At 41.6% G+C, this 19,210-nt stretch overlaps 2 long non-coding RNA genes across 2 annotated transcripts; one reads left to right on the top strand and one right to left on the bottom strand.

Moving 5' to 3' along the window:
- Positions 1-5,717: 5,717 nt before the first annotated feature.
- Positions 5,718-11,167, bottom strand: LOC307218059. The gene is made up of 2 exons (XR_013839720.1): positions 9,690-11,167; positions 5,718-7,567 (listed from the first exon to the last, which is right to left on the bottom strand). It is a non-coding gene; the product is annotated as an uncharacterized lncRNA (long non-coding RNA).
- On the top strand, positions 8,397-17,986 carry LOC307218080. Its single transcript, XR_013839745.1, has 2 exons — positions 8,397-9,154; positions 11,180-17,986. It is a non-coding gene; the product is annotated as an uncharacterized lncRNA (long non-coding RNA).
- Positions 17,987-19,210: the final 1,224 nt, after the last annotated feature.

The raw sequence follows: 19,210 nt of genomic DNA, 5'->3' as shown, positions 1-19,210 counted from the left end.
AAAGGCCACTGGATGGGAACTGGAGCTTTTATAGGAATTATTCCAAGTGGATACACACACATAAATTTGGGAAGGGAAGGAAACTCGAAGGGACCTGCTATGCAACCAGGAGCCAAGTGTTTTCTTTTCCACATTATCAGTGGCCTAGTTCAATTCAAGAAGTGGTCCCGAGATTCCTTTCCTTCTGCTCACATGACACCCCAGTGGTGGGCTCCCTGGACTAGATGGTCTGTCTTAGTATAACAGAGTGTCCTATGTCCCCATTTTATATTTTTATTTTAAAAATTATATCCCAATTTTATTAGGAAAAAAATCAAGTATGTTTTCACTGGGTAATGACTATCAAGTATGTGCCCAGAGATGATAGTTGCAAGGAATAATATGGGTATCAATAAAGAAGGGAGCTAATAACTGTAAACAAATTAAAAGAGTTACAGCTGATAATGCCATCTCATTTGTTCATACTTTCTATGTTGAATTCTTTTCTTCAACGATGCTATTTGGGTCCATAAGAATTTGCATCATACTCTGAAAAAGCAAGATCTTAAAATAGCAGAAAACCAGAAACTTATGTGCACTCCTGTGCCTTACCACATCAGGTTTTGATGGGACGAAGGAATGGCAAGCATCATCTACCAGACGAGACAGAATTCCTGCTATTAGGCATCATTCTCTCCAAACTTTGTGGTCTGTTGCGCATCTGATATAAGATTGTAATGAGGTAAGAATTCTGGGAAAATAAAGCAAAAGGAAGTTGGCATCAACAGAAGAAACAGCACACAAGTAAAAAAACCAACTCCCCACATTTATGTTTCCTTATTTAAAACTGTAGTGTTTATCACATTCTTGAACGTCTGACTCGTGATTTTAAAACTCCCCCTCTTTCATCAAAGGGCCATATTTCCGCGAAGTAATAGAAGTTACCGTCAGTTGAAGTCAATGAGAACAATGTTGTCAAACAGCTTCTGATAAGAAAGGGTTGGGCTTTTTACAAAAGTTAAGCCATGTTGCTCAGCTATTTCTAATGCTGGGTGCGGGTGGGGGGAAAAAATGTAGCACATCCTTAAGTGTTTTATTTACTCCCACTGCACCAATTAAGGGACCATAGGGGTGGCAGTCATGAATACCTGCTGCATTGCAGAGAGTGGTGCTGGTAAAAAGGCTCTACTGCAGCCCAGTGCCTCATTTTCAGAAGCAAAAGAAAGGACGTCCTTTGCAAGGCCTCTCCTGCCTTGCAAAAGCCACCATGAACTATGGTAGCATTTGGAGAAAGGTCCAGTACAAAGGAATTTATACCCCAATAGACAAGCCAGTTGGAGCAAGCCAAAATGGAAAAGCTAACCCCCCCCCCCAAATTAAAATGTGTGGTGACAGACAACATGATTGACAATGTTAAAAAACAAAAACATTCCTTAGGGAGAAAGAAGTTATGCTTTATCTCATTCTGATAATACTGAACTTGATGGCACTATGTCTTTCAGTTTGGTGGTGAAAAGGGGATTTCCCAGATGTGCAGAAATGCATTTGAAAAATGATTGAAAAATTATGAACATCCCCTCCCCAGGCCAGAAGAAGGCTGAGCATAATCAGTTAGCATCCAGCAGCTGCAGAACATCACAAACGTTGGTTATATTAAGTAGGTGGGTGAGGAGGAACTAGGAAGGTGGGAAATTGCCCTGCTTGATGCTCTAACATCTTATATTGTTCTGAAGGTGAGAATTAGGTTGGCAGGAACGCATGCTGCAAAATAAAATAATAATAGGTAGGGAAGATTTCAAAAGGTAAGAAAGAAGGATGGCATCCTTTTTCTCCCTCGCTGTCTTTTGTGGGATTTGAACAATGTCACAAGGCTCTCCCCTCCCCCCAGGAACTGCAAGGTGTTGGCAGTGCCCCACCACATTTTGCATTTGGATCCCCACTTGTCTTATTATGATACCAACTAGGAAAATTATGATAAAAATGGAAATACAGTGGTACCTCAGGATGCGAACGGGATCTGTTCCAGAGCCCCGTTCGCATCCTGAAGCAAACGCAACCCACGTCTGCGTGTGCACGTGTCGTGTTTCACCGCTTTCGCGCATGACGTCATTTTGACCGTCCGTGCATGCACGCATGGCGAAACCGGGAAGTAACATGCTCCGTTACTTCCGGGTCGCTGCGGAGCGCAACCCGAAAATATTTAAGTTGAAGCACATTTATCCCAAGGCATGACTGTAGCAGAAATTGCCCATTTATTTATCATGTCTAGAATGGAAATCAATCCAGCAAATAAGATTAGTATTTGCTGTTGCTTTCTGGCCACCAATGATATGTTCTGCCCCCCCCCCCCCCATTCCCATTTGTATTGCATTTCCTTTGCATTGAAACAAATGGAATGGAAGAATGTAACGACATGATTTACGTAGATTACATAGTTAATTACGTACATTAGGCAGGTTACGTAACTTCACCACAGCAAACAGCAAAACAAATAGTGTTGTCTTTGGCAGAAGACAAACAGCAGCACAACGGAAATAGTGACGCATGCGACGAAAACAGGGCAGAACAGAAAGAGGTGCCTTCTTCCATCCCTAACAGGAATTTAAAAAACACGGACTAGGACAATGTTCCAACTGAACCATGTTCTACAACAGATGCAGTTTCCCTCTTCAAAGATCTCATTAAATCACCTATGAAAGTTAACACACAGCTGGCTCTTTACCTCATGCTAGCCAGCTTCTCTCACAACCGAAGCTTGTGAATCCACTTTAAATCCTAGTTTCAAATTCTGGTGAAGATGAACACCCTGGTTAGCATTAATTATGGCTACTGCTGGTGCACAGTGTTGGTTTCAGCTTTTTTTGGCAGTGGCGAGGCACTGTGCCTGATCTGCACTGGGTGGAGGCAGCTGCTTCCTCACTTTGCTCTTACCAGGCCTTGCATGCTTGGGAAATGCACAGAAACAGCAAGTAGGAAGAGGAAGAATAGGGAGGCACTGTGAGCCAACAGTGGGCCTTGCTGGGATGTGGCCCTCATCAGATGCCCAATGACCTTGCTAGCCCTGTGGTGCACACAGCATGCAACTCCCCACCCTCCTGGTCCAGTGCAAAGAAAACTATCCCTTTTAGAAATTCGTCACAAATTTTGAAACATCCATGGAACACATTTTTGAAACTTTGGCTCCAGGGTGAATGAGGGTGAAGTGGGAGAAGCCCTGGTGATCCAACGCTACACGCCACAGCAATCAGATCTGCCTCTGACTGTCGCACTGTATCAAAGCAGTGGGAGTTAAAGAAAGTTACTCTTCTTTACCCCATACCACAGGGCACAAGCACAAAGGGAATTAGAACGGCCTAGAGTGGTACAGTCCATTTGGGGAGTTACCATTACCAGTGTAAAGAGGGCAATGATACCATGTGGTTTCCACTCCCCTTCTATTCTGTAGCACAGATGTACTTCCTTACACATCACCCACAACACTGTTTAAAAATATGTACATGCAACATATGAAGGAAGCCAACTGTGAGAAAAAGGTCAAAACTGGTTAGCCAGGATCTAAAGAGCTACTTTAGGTACACACAAGGACTTGGACATGCCTTGTGAGGTCTTCTTCTTCTCCTTCTTCTTCTTCTTCTAGCAACCCCATTACTCTGTTTCAAGAACTGTCCTTCATGTGGAATACAAGGTCTTCTTTACATGAATCAGAAGGCTGCAGTTATCTCTCACACAAACAGAATTGGTTCTTTGGAGCCCTGCTGTTATTTTTATTTTTCAAAATTATAAAAGAAGTCTGATTTATTTATTTACTTATTAATCAACCAAAAGCTAAACATTTGGGTCACAAAAAATCCCCTTCGTTGTTTTGTCTCACACTGACACCATGGGCAATGAATTATTTCAGCCTCAATCCATGATCTGCAACACCAACAGGGCCTCTGACTCTGTCAAATGCATCATCTGCAAGACGGAATAAGGGCATATCTGCCCCAAGTTCAAACACACTTCAACACAAGGGAGAAATGAATGGCTTCATGAACTAAGCCCTGACCACGCAATCCTCTGCTACAGTCATAAATGTCTGGACCAGAGCCACATATGGATACGCCCTAACTGAGTTAAGGCAACAGTCTACATCACAGGGCCACCTATGAAGCACATGTCTTATTTTTACCTGTTCTTGAGACATGAACAGACTTTTATTCCACTTGTGAATAAATACTAGGAGCGTTTAATCTAACTCCCTAAACAAATAAGGAAGGCATTAAGAGAACAAGCAATATTATTCCAGTTATATTAGTCAAAGGCCACACCAATCAACTTTTACACTTCCTGCTTGCCATTCAGTTTAGCAGTAGATCTGAAATTATCTGGAGCCAAATAAGTGGCCATGGGTAGCCTGACACGATTCCCCAAAACAATGACACTCAGGAAAGATGTGACACATTTAGATTAGACATGTTCAACTGCTAGTTCTCTACACGGTCAGATTTTAACATGCAGACCACAGACTACAGAGGACAACCTAACCAACAACCATAAAAAGGCAGCAGAAGCAATCTATCAGGTCCTTAGATTTGCAAAAACTGTGAAAAATAGTAGCAGCAAGTACATAGGAAGATAAAGTCTGCCAGACCCAAGAGTCTGTTTGCCTCTTTGGAAGGGCAAGGAAAGTACCAAAACAAAAGTGAGGGCTAGTGCATTTTCTCTTCCTCTCTCTGTGTTATCTGTATACATATATACTGCTGCTACTATGACAGAAACTACCAATAATGCTATGATAATGGCAGCCACAGAGAAAAGCACAACTTAAGATGCACTGCCGTCTTGACAAGAAAACAGGTATCAATGCAAATACTTCCACACCCGCATACATTTGTGAAAGAGGTACCTGGAGGTAATTGCTCAATATTTTGGGGACCTGACATCGGAACATCCATTTATTCCACAACAATGTTTTCTATATGGTTTTCTAAGTATTGGCTTGGTGTTTTTTTTAATGTGATTGTTTCCATCCAAATGTAATTATTCCGTGGGCTACATTATTGCTATTCCCTGCGCTATATTATTGTCAGTTCAAACTACAAGCAGGCTAATGAACTACCCAGAGAGTTCCCATTATCCTCTAGTGGGTCTCATCCCACCATCTGGGCTTCATTGTTGTACAAGTCATACCAAGCAGGGTGTTCCAATGTGCCTCGCGTAAATAATTTGGGATAGATCATTACATATGATTACACCTGAAGTGGAATTCATGCCCTTTCTAAATTTAGTATCCCATCTCTCTGGCAAGTAAACATACAATGCTGCAAAAGAAAGTTCAAGAGACTGCAGGATGCAGCTATGCAACACGATGGAGTGAATCATTAGAATACTCTCAATTAACTTAGTTTCAAGCAATTATAGGGTTGTTGTTTTTTTGTAAAACACGTATCTGATTCTGACCATAATTTAGGGTTTCGCATTGCTTTTGAATTCATATTTGAGTTCAGACTATTGCAGAAGGAATGGCTGGTAACAAAATAAAGATGTTGGTTCTGGCCGTATGTCTCAGAACCACAAGTAAAACATAATCTGGGGATCTGGAATACGCTAGTGGTAGATGGTGATGCAGCAAAATGGCCACCCAAGCAGCTGCGTGGCATTGCCCCTGCTCAGGCAAGCAATTCGGTGAGGGGAAGCAGTCGTGCTAAGAAAGATTTCTTTAAAAAATCAAGCTACTTTTAATTTTTTTTAAAAAAAAATGGCAACAAACCTAACCTATTCAGAAACACAATTCTCCATTGCCATCTTTAATACAGGGACACTTGTACTTTATATGTGGCCCTCTTAATAAACAGTTTCAAGTTATCTTTTCCATTATCATCACAACCACAACAGAAACCCAACCTTCTTTTTCTTACCCTTGACAAGGTTGGGGAGGGAGGTGGAAATAGTCGACAAAGGCCACACCCAAACCACTGCAAAACACTCCCGAGCACTGGATTAAAAAATTGCAAAGTGGAACTGTGTTGTTTTTTATTTTTGCAAGGGAGGGGCTCAAAGGGTTGGGGAAAAGCAAGTTCTATAAGCACAAGGGTAGGGTTGTTGTTTTTTCACGTGCTCTCTTAAGAAACCAAGAGAGGGAAAAGCGATAGAATAAACGAAATTTTCAAGAAGACTTTATTCTCCTCATAGCATCAGTAAAGCTCCCGACACAAAACCCAATACTGTTTTGATATGACGTGGAAATTAACAGCAGCAGTGCTGCAAGCACTGAATCTACTCTGCCAGCAACAAAATGGCCAGGAGTGCAGTTGCCGCCATCTATATTCTTCTGCTGTTAGCTGCGGTGAAAGCAACACATGCAGACACCACAAACAGTTTTGAGTAATGACGTGTAGTTTTAATACAGAGGTTTTAAAAATGTGTTTCTTCCTCACACCCACTTCTGTTTGCATCTTCTGCCTTCTCAAAGAACAGCAAAATACAGATGCATCACAATGGACCACTACCAAAAATAACACCATTCAGAATCATGTCCAGCTGCTTGCTTAGATAGCACCAATTAAAAAATGCATAGGAGTTGTTACACTGCCCTGATATGTTCTATCATGCCTCAGTGTACTTCACAAAAACTGTGGAGTCTTATTGCAATGGAACAATCCCAGGCCTATGAGGGAGAATTATGGTCTCGGTAAAGACTTGGAGGTATTCCTTGTTAAAGAAATACAGTTTGAAACATTGATCAGAATCGGTTCTTGCCATGCCCACTTTGCAGAAAAGAAAACGGAAGCAAGCAGAAAGAAACAAATTAGCCCAAGGTCACAAAGCTCAGCCGAGAACAGCAAATTTTCAGATTTCGAAGTAAACCACATAAGCTTCCAAACTACTTTCAGCCAAGGCTCACCTGCCTCCAGTGTCCCTGTATGAATATAACTCCGGACACACGAGATGGACAGTCTTGCTTTCCTCATCAACCTACAGAAATATTACGCCTCTCTCACTCCTTGTAGCTTTCAGGTTCCATAGATTCCCTTGCAGGAGCAGCCACCGATCACCAAAGAAAGTGGTTTAAAAAACAAGCCCCCTAATCCAGATTCACAAAAAAACAACAAACACCAACATATCTGAGCTTGGTAAGAAAAATAGCAAATCTATCTCCATACTCAGTCCTAAACATTCAGAAAAGTGTTTTAGGGAATAAAGAAAAGAGAGGAGTTTGTTCCATCCGTATTCCTCATTTATGAATCCAGTTCACTCCCCAAAATACTAAGGAACGCCATTATGGATATGTTACCCCTAGTGGTCATGTCTAGAAGACACAAGAGGTGTTTGTTTAGATGGCGTTGGTCAAAATGAATTTAACCCAGCACTCTCCCAACCTACCCAGCTGCATTATAGTCTCCAAGTCCTGCCAGGAACAAGCATGATCTCAGCACCAAGTCGGTCCCTTCCCAGGAGCGGCCATCGCAGTTGTGCCTCCTGTTGCCCTCCTCTGCGGAACTAGCACTGCAGGATGCAAGACTGCCTCTGGAGGAGACAGCTCTGCAGAGCAAGGGCTCACACCGGGGGCGAGGGGGAGGGAAAGAGAGAGAGAGAAGTGGTGCACCTACAATGAAAGAATTTCAAATTAGGCATAACACTTGGCAAATCAGAAAGGAAAAATGAAGGTGTGCATGAGGGGATAATATAGGAGGGGTGTATTTGCTGTGTCTCCTTGCCTTCCTCCTTCCACGCATCATGTCTGCCTCCAGAAATGGCTTCCTGATTATTTCTCTCCTTCCCCTCCGCCTCTTGCTCCTTTGAGCTAGCAAATGTGAATAGAAGACTATGCATATTCACCTTTCTTGGGGCTTTTAAAGCCTACTGGTGAGAATACATCTTGTAACAACACTTGAGAAGACAGAGTACTTTAAAAGAAATTAAGACAAAGAATCAAAATGCATCTGATCTGGTTCCAAAGCCAGCAAACTGCTGCCGAACGACTGTCTGTACTTGACTCTCTCTATGCCGGTGAGTCACCAACACAAATCCTTTTACCATCATAAACCCTTCAATTCATTGGAGCATTTTATGAGAAAACGCCACAAGAAACTCACCCTCTCATGTTATGTGATAATGCTAGTTACTCTGGATTTCATGGCAGGTTCCAAAGAGAAGAGAAGATAGACCCCATCCTCCAGAACAGAATAAATGGTTGACTGGGATTGGCTATGGGATAGTCCAGTATGGAAAATCTGATTCATGAAATGGTTAAAGCAAGCACTACGTCTACCTATATGCCGGATCCTCATCCCCCCACTCCGCTCCCCGGCTCGATCTGGTGGTTTATTCTTCTTGACCGTCCACCTATCGTTCTCCAGCCATCTTAGATCTCTCCATCCCCTCCTTTTAAAACAAAACAAAATGACAGAAAGCAAGCCTCATAGATCTTACCACTATGTTCTGTTGCCATTCAATCCCATCACAGCACTGACTTTGAGGTTACACTGACGTAACCTAGGACACATTTCAGTTTTGGTTCAGTCCAGGTTTTTACATATATACCAGTGGCAGGCACTCTCACTGCCCCAAATAGTTTACAATACATGTAAATAGCTCTGCCTAGTTAGAATTTTTCCACTCACAGACAGAGATAGCCACCCACCAAAGTCTCTTTTTTGTTGTCTCTTCTGAAGCCTATAATAATGTCACGTCATCGTGGCTTGTCTCACAGCAGCCGGAAACACGCCTGTTACTGATGCAACTCGAGTCACAGAATATTTGTTTTTCCTTCTGCGTCACTTGAACCAGTAATAAACTAAACTAATCCACAATACTCAAGTTCCTGCTTTTTTGCTTTTCTCTTTAAATGACCAGCCTTGAGAACACAGACACATTCCAAAATGCCTGATTTAAGGAAAAGGAGGGGTGGAGAGAAGCAAACAGCCAACATTTTAAGTCACAAATTGTTCAGACCCCCTTTTAAAGCAAGAGGAATGGAACATTTAGATTTGATATCCTGGCCCCAGCCAATCTGAGGCAGCTTTTCACCTGCCACTGCCTCTTCCTCCAATGGAAATGTGTGTTTAGAATAAGATCCCACCCCAGCCAATCATGTGTAGGCTCAGGCACTCAGTTAATGATGCAGCAGTACAGGGAAGACTATCACATGTGAGCTGGAAGACTGCCAACATGGAGACACGGAGAGAGCAAGGTAAACAACTTTCCAACGCCAAAATGATGACATTTAATTCCTAAACGCTATCTTCCCTTCTTAACTCAGTCCCTTTCAGCTGGCCTGGAGATTCACAGTGTACCTGTTCCCCCTGATGCTTTTTAAACCCAGTAACATGCTAGGCAAAGATCACTGCGTCATCATTCACCACTTTCTGAACTATGCAGATACAGTCCCTCAGATTTAAAAATCCAGAGACTGTCTTTTTAACCCCTCTGCCAACTCCTTGATGTTAACCTCTGAAAAACTACTGTTCTCTCTTCCTTCCCCAAATCTGCATTACAGCTACGCAGTGACATTTTACAACCTGTGCCTTCATTCCATTGGTGTGACGCAGGACACAGCCAACAGTATCTAGCCACAGAAAAATAACATGGGGTGTAAGAGTTCTGGAGGTGGAGAGTTTGGGGACAGAAAGAAACCCCAACAAATACCCACATACACAGACACACACACAACATAAATGAGACAGTTGGTTCAACTCCCCCACCCCACATCCCAATCCGATACGTACGTAAGGAAAAAGAGGAACCACGAATTCTGTTCATCTACACCTGTGCAGTCCTCAACCCTCTGTTTGCGCCGCCGCAGGATAGAACATTCCAGAATTTTCCTCCCATTAACCCTTCCTATGTATGCCCCCCCTTGCGGGATTAACTGCGTTGCATCTTTCCGGTATCATCAGTGGACAAAATCTGCTGGTACCAAACAAGCTTCAAAATAGCGGTTCTTTTTTAAAAAAATATGCTGTATGGGTAAAGGAAGCATGCTTCCCAATGTTGTTATCACTTCTCTTTCATGAGCTCTCTCTCTCTTGCTGCAGCAGGGCTGTTGCTAGTAGACCTATCGACAGAGCTTGCTTTCCCTCTCTCTCTCTCTCTCCCCCTCTGAGCTGTGTGACGCAGCTCAAAATTCTCCAGGCTGCTCCTTGTGTTTTAACAGCAGAACTGCAGCTTTCCCCAGAGAGCCGATGCCAGCAGTACCAGGGCCGGACAAACCAAGAGAAAGTCACTCCCAGGCTCAGCACCCATATCTCTGCGCTCCCTCCTCATCTTGGTTTCTTTGCTTCATTACCAAGCTTCCCCTTTCTCATGTTCGCATCGTCAGCTTCATGTGGCTCTCCCACAGTTACACTTGCTAGCTTAACTCTTTTTAGGGTTGGCAAGCATCTCCTGAAGAGGCACAGCTTAAAAACAGAGCAAAGTTTCGTGTCATTAACCCCCACCAGCTCATTCCCGTTTATAAAGCAACACAAAGCAGATGTTTTTCAATCCTCGAGAAAAGCTAGTGCACATCCCAGAGACACATGCAATATAATTTTTGATTTAACTCAAAGGGCAGCAAAGGCACTGCCGTTTGGAAAAGAGAGTTGCTTTTAGGCACACACCCGAGCACATGCTTTTAACCGTTTCATTTCTGCAAATGTCTGAAAACTTCAAGCCTTCCACACTCCACTCAAATACATTTTGGAAATTTGTTAATTTGGGGGGGCGGGGGGGGGGGGGTAAAACAACAACCTGTCTCTGTGGATGCATGAAACTCTGCAGGCCTAGGTCACCAGCAGTGTTAGCCTCAGGAGAGGGTTTTTCTTAAAACAGCTAATCACTTCAGCATGGTGAGAGGAGCAAATGGTTTTCCCTCCAAAATGTTCCAGGGGTGTGTGTTCCCCTGGCAGCAAGCTGTGTGTTAACCCTTTCGGCCCCACTGATAAGTTTACTGGAGTTCAAATGGCCTGTCTCAGCTGTGAGAGGAAACCATTAGGAGCACCAAGGCATGACAAAAGGACCATTTGGGGAGTGATTCTTGAAAATCAGAATATGAAAGACGGAATATTTTGCTTTGTTGGGGTAATTCTGAAAGACTAGATAAAAGAAAGGCTCTGGTGAGCACCTCAAAACAGAAACATGCCAGCCTTAAATTTGTACTGGAAGGCTGACTGCACAATTTCGATGTTCTAGCAGAGCTGAAGAATCCAGTGATTCTCCCCCTCCCTCTTCTTTACAGAGTTATTTTAGAGTTATTCACTGCCTGAAAGTGACATCTGTTGTGCACAGATGCATGCAAGAACAATCGCAAAACTTCCAAATGCTAAAACAGTCCACACAGAGATGCAGAGCTCAAAATGTATGCGGAGGCAAGGCAAAGGAGTAGTGATGGACAACGATAAAGTACAAGGCACTTCCAAGACTCCCAAGAGTTCTGAGTGAACTTCCTGGATGTCTTTGATTCAGCAGCATTTCTTTCAACTCTTTCCCTTCGAAGCTTTTGTCTTCTTGTTTTGATATGCAGAATTATTTGATTCATATTCAGATGAGTTAAATAGGATGCTAAATGGTGACTAAATGGGTTTGGGCAAGGGAGAGGGGGTTTCTGTTTAGGTATTTGGGAGGTATTTGGCTAGGAAACATTACCAAAATAAAAATAAAAATGACTATTTTTAAGTACTAGTAAGGCAGTAAGAGGGACGTGGGTGGCGCTGTGGTCTAAACCACTGAGCCTCTTGGGCTTGCCGATCAGAAGGTCGGCAGTTTGAATCCCTGTGACTGGGTGAGCTCCCGTTGTTCAGTCCCAGCTCCTTCCAACCTAGCAGTTCGAAAGCACACCAGTGCAAGTACATAAATAGGTACTGCTGCAGTGGGAAGGTAAATGGCGTTTCCGTGCGCTGCTCTGGTTTCGCCAGAAGCGGCTTAGTCATGCTGGCCACATGACCCAGAAAAACTGTCTGCGGACAAATGTCAGCTCTCTCGGCCAGTAAAGCAAGATGAGTGCCGCAACCCCAGAGTCGTTCGCGACTGGACTTAACTGTCAGGGGTCCTTTACCGTTTTAAGACAGTACAACAGCAGTAAGAATTTGAAAGGCAACATTGTTCCTGCTATGAAGAGACTGTGCTTAGCTTTCTTTGCTTGGAAAAGCCAGAACTGTACACAAGATGCCTACAGGGTTTGAATCCTGTAACCTGAAAACTGGTGTGGACCCATTTGAAGCTCATTTCACAGTTAGCAGCTTTCCCCAGGGATTGGAGCAGCAAGAACTTCCTGGACACTCCATTTGAGGAAGGCTACAGCACATCAGAGGATGCTTCACAATACGACTGCCTGCCTTCACATGTGTTACGAGTACAAACTGTTCCCAAAATTGAACCATGCCCACATATTTCTTTATTTATAACTAGAATGCAACCTGTAATGTACAAATTACAGGGTAAAAGGCACTACAGTGTTCCCTTGAGTTGTAACATGGGAGAATGCCAGCAACAGCATTGGTGAACGATATTTACAAAAAAAAGATGTTTAAGCAGACATGCAATGTCTATCACTCACCCAGATTATTTTGAGCATCCAAGTGAGGGCAGGTTCATGCTGGAAGTATACATCAGTTTACTGCTAAACCTACAACTGGATGTGTCCCTGTGACTAAAGTTCACATTTGACCAGCAGTAGTTTGGTATTAAATTACTGCTCAAAGAGCCAGAAATAGTTTATCACTGTTTCCGTCGAGAAGCCTCAAAAAAGAGACAGTGCAGACAGTTGTGGGGTATGGCTGCTTTTGTTCTACTGAGCAAAAATAGTAGGGTGGTGTTTTAAAAGGCAATCACTTCTGTACAACCCTTAAAAGAAAAAGGCCTACTTTTCTTCCCAGCATGGGGGCAAAGCCAAGAGGAACAGCAGTAGTCTAATGCCAACACTGCAAGCATTTAAAAAGTACTTTACTTCTGGAGTTAAATGAGGAAAACAAGCTCCAGCTTTCAAGATGGCAATGGGGGATTGGTCAGGTCCTTGTTAAAGCCATAAAATCTCTTACTGAATATTGGGGGTGGGGTGGGGAGCACGAAAGTTGTATCCCTCAAATTGTTAAAAACTTTATCTTCAACACTACTAAACAGGGACTAAAATTACGAGTCTTATTTTGTGTGCAGCCACAAGAATTAGTAGCGTTGGAAGGGATAGAGGGCACACGATAGAAAGAACCATTAGTTATGAGGAAAGACAGAATAAATGCATTATGTTTTGAGCCTGTACAAATAGTGAAACTAGCATTACTAGCAGATAGACCAAACCACAACAAGGAAACCACATGCTAAAAGAGATGCTCTTTGCTGCATGATCCACTTTGAAATCAGGTATGGAACAGGCTTCTTCCTCATTGACTACAAAGCAGAACTGGTTCATATGCAGCTAGCTCACCAAGCAGCAAATCAGGTGAAGAAGGAACTTATGTCACCAAGATCCAGCTGCTGGAATGGGTATTATGTGGCACCTGTAGTAGTGCCAATTCCAATGATCGAAGCAATCAAGCGGGCACATGCAGGGTCAGGCAATCTTGTAGGTAAACTGGTCCTAAGTTATTAAGGGCTTTGCATACGAATAACAGCACCTTGAACCTGGCCCAGGGTATGAGCTTACCCTGGCACTGAAATCATCTTCAGAGGCTCTTTTGCACACCATTCCATTCCCAAGTCTGCTGGGATGTGAGACACATTGAACAGAGCGTTTTCTACAGCAGCAACAAATTTTTGGAATTTGGGAGGTCCACTTGACCCTGCCCTGCTAGCTTTCTACAGGCTCAAAGAAATCTAACGGGGAGTTAAGGCTCCCCCATTTTCCTAAAGGTCCTTGGTGAGGAGTCATCTCTCCCACTCACCAGCCATTTCCTCGTGATACTAAATAGGGAGATACAAAGCTCTGGTACTTCCAAGACCAGGTTCTGCTTCAGGCTGAAGTGAAGGCGCTCACCTCTAAAGCAGTTAGAGCACTAAAGGGATTTCAGACTGAATGTTGTCTTCAGTCCACACCACTAAAAGTGACACTTTAAGACAGTCAGACAAATGCTGACTTAATGAGATACAAACTCCAAAGTACTTTGATCTACCTTTCACATTAAGCATTTTTCTAAGGCCTGGTCCCTATTATTCAATTATTCCCTATTATTCCCTCAAGTTCTCTGGCAGTATTGAATTCATTTTCAGTATGTTGACAGCGAGTTTTACAAAGCATGCATATTGGATTGCTGTAAAAATGCTTGCACACTTATTTTAGCAAGTACAAGTAACTGCACACACAGGAACAAACAGCGATAAAACTGAGGAGTGGAACTAAACAGCAGGCATTAATATAGGGAACACAAAGTCCTAGCATTGATGAGACAATGCAGCACCCTATGCCTCCATTTTAAAGAGACAATTATGCAATCACACGCAAGGAATTAATTGAGGGTTTCAATCGTGTTCTGTGGCATCATAGGATATTACTGTTCTACATTTCATTTTAACCATAAAACATACACCATCTGTAATCACCTTTAGTATTAGTATGATGGGTGTGACAGCATCAGAAATGGGGGCCTCTTTAAAGATACTGGAGTGGGCAGTGATACGATATCTAGTACCATTACTCTCTGCAGGTGGGGCAAATGACAGGAAGCTGATCGCCTCTGTAAGCAGGAGAGCTGGTGAACCTCTGAAGCCAAGAAGCCAGTAATGCTGAAGAGAATTATTTCCATGATTAGCTGCTAAGAATAGAGACCACAGGGATGCCTCGTAACATGAAGGTACACTTGACAACATAACTGGAAGTTGCAGGGATTGCACTGGTAGCCCATAAATAGCCTTTCTCTACGCTTGACATTCTGTGCTTCATTAGTCATGGAATAAATACAAGAGAAAAGCACAAGAAAAATAAAAATACAAGATCAAGACACAAGCACATGCTATGAGGCATGTTCCCAGGGAAGCTTGGGAGACGCAGGGTAAGAGTGTTATGTATAGTAATGTGATAAATCCAAGGGATGCATATAACCTCTTCATGTCCAATTCATGTTTATTCAGATAGAAGTCCCAGTGTGTACAGCGCACAGGATCATGGCCTTAGCATAAGCTACATGTCCAAGAAGAAATAATTCAGAAAAGAAGGTACAATATGCAGTAGGGTTCTTTGGCCCTACTTCACTTAATCCTTGTGTAGGCAGCATGCAATTCCTTATATTGTCCACATAAAAAGGTGGGGGGAAGCAATGCAAATTGGGGGGATGGAGAGACAAGAGAATTATTTGTACAGTTTTTACCATATTTTTTTACCATATTTCTGAAACCTGCAGGATAAATTATGTTTTGAAATCCATTTTCTAGTACATTAGAATTCTGTTTATTTCCTCTTAAAACCATTGCTTCAAGTAACCCCCCCCCCCAATTCTAAACATGCACACATTCCTTGCAGTTGCATGGCAAGACATATAGCCTCAAAGGGGACTGAATGTTCAGTGAATCTTACCATGGGATTTAACAACACGAGGTGATCTGACATGGTGGGGTTAGGGGAGAAATTTGACTCAATTTAAAGGTGAATTACCCAATCCACACTTTCCAAAGAGAATACGCAAACCAAATCCTAGCCATCCTTCAAAATTCAATTTCTCTGAATTTTGTATTATAGTTCTCCGACCAAGTAATGTGCACAGAAATGCATAATGCAAAATGTGCATAAAAATAATAGTGGAAATAATGTAACAAAATGTGTTATATTGTGGTAAACTGCCTTGAAAAAATGTTTGTATTATGCAAAATTACATCCAATATTGTAAATATGAAAATGCTTATGAATTCATGAGGATTTTTTGTACACTGAAAAAAATGCAGTCTAATGTGGAAATGTGAAGAACAAAAAAATTGGAGCAATGAGCAACTGAGAGAAACCCAAACTGACAGATTGGCCCATCCCTAAATGAGGCTAAACTACTGCAAGGACAAAGATGCAGTGAGAATATCAAGCACTTTTTGCCATAGAATGAAAAACATTGGAGTACCTTTATGGTTTGTATGGATCTTTAAAAAAAAAAAAAAATACAAGCTGATTTTTAGATGGTACCTCATATCACAAAGATTAACCCAAATATTTACAAATAGCTGTTTGAGAAATCACATGAGCACTGTCAATATGTCTCATATTTTGGGCATGCCCTAAAATCAAAGTCCAGATAGTAAGTAAACTAAAAATAATGACTGCTTATGAACTGCCCATGGACCATTAATTATGCTTTTGGGTTATGTAAAAGCCGCCTTGTCCCCTGGTGGCAAATCAATGATCACTTATTTGCCAACAGCAACCCTGGTAACTATCAGTTATAAGATTAATCCACCCTTTATTGGGGACTGGCTAACTAAGAGTCTGGTACTTGGCTTACATGGTCAAACTAACTTTATAAGAAATACTAACTTACTAACTAGAGCTTTATAAAAATTAAAAGGCAACAATATAATTCATTCATAAATAACTGGTGTTCAATAATGAATAAGTAAAACGAAGAAGTACAAGATGCGGTCCAATCATACATTGTTTTAGGAACAATCTAAGCACCTGGGGGCAAGGCAAGGGGAGACCTTAACCTCTTATTTATTTCTTTACCTTTTTTGCACTTTAGTGGCTATTTTACTTTACTTCATGGAGAATTTAGATAAGCAAACAAAACAGGACGTCTTTCCATGCTTAACATTTATATATAGATTATCCTGGAGTATCTTGCTATCGAATTTACTTGATTGAGAACTCTTTTAACATGTACTATATATATTTATGCTGAATATACTGTTACATACAGTTGTAATAAAACAATAAATGGGTTGTCGTTTTTTAAAAAAGAAAAAAAGTAAAGCAACGTGCCTCACAAGGATGCCTAGGAGCCATACATATATAAAAGGAACATTCTTTTTCTAGATTATCAATTCTTGCAAAAAGTAGGGCCTGTGACTACCTATTGTTGGAAGATTCAGAATGAACAAAAGAAAGTACTTATTCATGTAGCACATAGTTGAAACTATGGAATTTTCTCCTACAATGCGATGGCCACTAGTTTGGATGGCTTTTGGAGAGAATTAGACATTTTCAAGGAGGATAAATCTATCAATAGCTGTTAGCCACAATGGCTATGTTCTACCTCCACTGTCAAGAGGATTTGTGCCTCTAAACACCAGTTCTTGGGAATTGCAGGCAGGCTGAATGCTGTTGCATTCATGTCCAGCTTGCAGACTTCCACAGGCATCTGGTTGGCCACTGTGAGAACAGGATGTTGGACCAGATGGGCCATTGGCCTGATTCAGCAGGTTCATCTTATGTTCTTAGCTCTCCACTCGTCTCAAATCAGCTTTGTACATATACAACAAGCCTAGTATAATGAACTAATCTGCCACAATGTATTTAAGTAAAAAAACAAAACAAACCCCAACCCCCACAGTATACAGTATATACTCAGCCTAAAACGGGCTTGACCTAGACATTATGACGCCTTGATGACACTACACATCTTTTCTAAATTTCTCCTATGCTGTTCAGCATCTGTTCCTTACACACATTGCTTTCCCTTTCTCCTGGTTAATCCAGAGTAGGTTAAAGAGTACATCCTGGGTTTATCTCACCAACCAGATGCACTATCCATTCTTGGAATCTGGAAAATGGCCAGGCTACAAAGGCCATAACTTGAGCACAAGCATCCAGATTCACAGATTAAGCAGGAAACACAATGACACTTAAAAAGAATATCAAAGAACAATCATGATCATGTACTTGTCTGTTATGCTTTTACCCTAAATAAACACAGGTGACAACTCTAGAATTAGCAAATTACAGAAATCTCTTAATTTGAAAGTAGTAGAGTGTCCAACATATTTGAAGTTATTGCTAGATAATCAAGGTTGTGTGAGTTTTGTTTTGTTTCTTAAATCATTTGGTTAATTTCTGTTCAGAACTTCCCAATGCCCTTAAGGAGCTGCTTTAAACGTAGTGCTTAATATTCCTGTTAAGTAAAGAGTTTAAAGAATTAAAGGCCTGGTGTTTTGTTTTGTTTTAAAAGCAAAGTTCAAAGGAAAGGGGAAGTTGATGTAGCAGCAGATACAGAGAATTAAGTCAGAGTTATGTAACACCTCTGCTGGGACACGGACAGGACAGCAGACGGCTTGCTTCACGGGCTAAAAATAGAATAATCCCAATTACAGCCACACTTCTACTTTTTCAAGGTTTCCTGTTTCATGAGCCCACAGAAAGCTCATGAATGGACAGGGTAGGAAGATAAAAGTGTGTGTCCCTAGAGCTCACTTGATTTTGTATTTTAACTGAAGGAACACAAGTTTCTGACAGAGCTATACAATGGAATAACATATTGTCTCTTTCCAAAGTCACCCTTCTGGGCTATGAGATTCTGGATCTAAGCAAATCAGATGAAAAACTTTCAAATTCAGTCCTCTCAAACAGCACAATAAGGGCACAAAATGCCGCATACTAGGAAATGAAGGACTCAGATGATGATCTTCTGTTCGGTAGTCAAACAATTGTAAGCAGAAAATAAATATAGTTTTCCAAACAACTCAGAATTACACTTGGCCCTCTACTCCCCCAAACTCTGTGGATAAGCAAAAGTTATGCTTTTGTTCTGGAGAAATGGAACACCAACAATATGTGTTGGGGGGGAGGGTATGATTTTCTTTATTAATGAAATATGATACTATGTTTGGCTGTTCGTCTTTAGGAAACTGAGATTATACAATTATTAATGGATAAGATCCTAACTCACTGGATTGTTTTTTTCTGCAAGTGGGTATGGAGGGCCCAGATTGTGTGTGTGTTTATGTTGATGATATGTGTGTGTGTGTGTGTGTGTGTATGTGTGTGTGTGTGTGTGTGTTGATGACCTGAAAACAGATTGTGAGAGGGAGATAAATTAAAATTGCAGAGCTTTGAAAAACTAAAAGACAAAGTGCGAGATTGACTTCACTATTACCAAATAATGGAGGCATACAAATTGGATAAGAAAATTAGCTTCCAGGTGGAAAAATCAAAATTGGAAACAGAACTGTTAGATCCCAAAACTAAGACTCTGTCGAGAATGTATAACTTGCTGTTGAAATGGAACACTCAGGACGAAATGGTGAAATCTGCTATGATAAAATGGGCACAAGATGTGGGATACAACATTATGCTGGCTGACTGGGAACAGTTATGGACCACAGGTATGATGTTTACGGCATGTAATGCCTTAAGAGAGAATATTAT

Source organism: Podarcis cretensis (assembly GCF_951804945.1).
Source record: "Podarcis cretensis genome assembly, chromosome: 6".
Taxonomy (NCBI): Eukaryota; Metazoa; Chordata; class Lepidosauria; order Squamata; family Lacertidae; genus Podarcis; species Podarcis cretensis.
Note: the sequence above shows the minus strand (reverse complement) of the source record. Positions and strands in the feature narration are given on the sequence as shown.